This window comes from Rhagoletis pomonella, unplaced genomic scaffold (genome assembly GCF_013731165.1).
Source record: "Rhagoletis pomonella isolate Grant_MI unplaced genomic scaffold, Rhpom_1.0 Rhpom_scaffold_00001, whole genome shotgun sequence".
NCBI lineage: Eukaryota > Metazoa > Arthropoda > Insecta > Diptera > Tephritidae > Rhagoletis > Rhagoletis pomonella.
This window is the reverse complement of record NW_023458555.1, coordinates 57,527,137-57,528,237: the sequence shown is the minus strand read 5'-3', so window position 1 is coordinate 57,528,237 and position 1,101 is coordinate 57,527,137. Positions and strand designations below refer to the sequence as shown.

At 38.3% G+C, this 1,101-nt stretch overlaps 1 long non-coding RNA gene across 1 annotated transcript; it reads right to left on the bottom strand.

Annotated features, from left to right (window-relative positions):
• Positions 1-441: 441 nt before the first annotated feature.
• On the bottom strand, positions 442-829 carry LOC118751701. Its single transcript, XR_004994580.1, has 2 exons — positions 719-829; positions 442-657 (listed from the first exon to the last, which is right to left on the bottom strand). It is a non-coding gene; the product is annotated as an uncharacterized LOC118751701 (long non-coding RNA).
• Between the last annotated feature and the right edge of the window lie 272 nt (positions 830-1,101).

The window sequence follows — 1,101 nt, the reverse complement described above, 5'->3', positions numbered from 1 at the left end:
TGACGGAATCGACAAAAGGGCGCATCGACGGATGGGGAGAATATTTCATCGAACAAAATGCCAGCTAAAGATGTAGAGCTTACATCGCAATGCAAGCTGCGACCGTTCTGAACTGAGATGCCAGACAAATGGTTTCTACAAATTGAGGCCAGCTTTCAGTCGTACAAGACCACATCTTATGTCGGTAAATATAATCTGGTCCTCTCAGCAATTAGCAGCGATGCTTTAAAGGAAGCTGCGGATGTTTTAAAAACCTTACCAACTCAAGACCGATATATTAACCTTAAAAGTCAACTACTGTCACGTTTTACTGATTCAGCCGACCCACATAGGGTATTTGGCTGATTTAGGCATATTTTTATCGCTACAAACATCAAATATAGTTTTAGTTATCGAATAAAACATTCACTATAACTACCCTGTTACTAATAGAAAATTCAATCGTAGTGAAATCTTATTTATTGTCAATATTATTGTGGCTTATTAACATTTGTTTCCATATTGTTATTGAGCTTTGTAGCACTATTATGTTTTTTAGGGAAAAGGGAAAAAGCAACAAAGTCTTAGCGGTAGAAGTTACCAAAAAAACAGTTATATCGTTGGAAAAGCAGGGCCAGTGGCAGTGAACCACAGACGGGATTGCAGCAGCAAAAATCACTGGGGAATAGATGCATAGTTAAGTACGTAGTTCTTGGGTAAATCTTCCATCTAAACTTACCAAGAAAACAGTTATATCGTTGAAAAAGCAAGGCCAGTGGCAGTGAACCACAGACGGAATTGCAGCGGAAGGAAGCACCGACCAAAATAACTACAAATCCTTGGGGAGAACTCTAAAGCTGATGCCAGATAAAACTTTGTAGCTTTGCGTGACATTTATAACTTTGCCAGCAACGCGCCAGACGCAAAAGGTATGCCACAATGAACGCCAAGAAAGCAATTTTGTACCGCTGTTTTACTCGTAAAAGTTGCTGTGGATTTTATATATTTTGCTTTAAAATTATCAGCAATGTAATTAAGTTTTATGTTTCTGCATGAAAACCCGAATTTGGACGAAACAAAATAAATATTAAACCGGCTGATTGTCAAAGCGCGCAAAAAGAT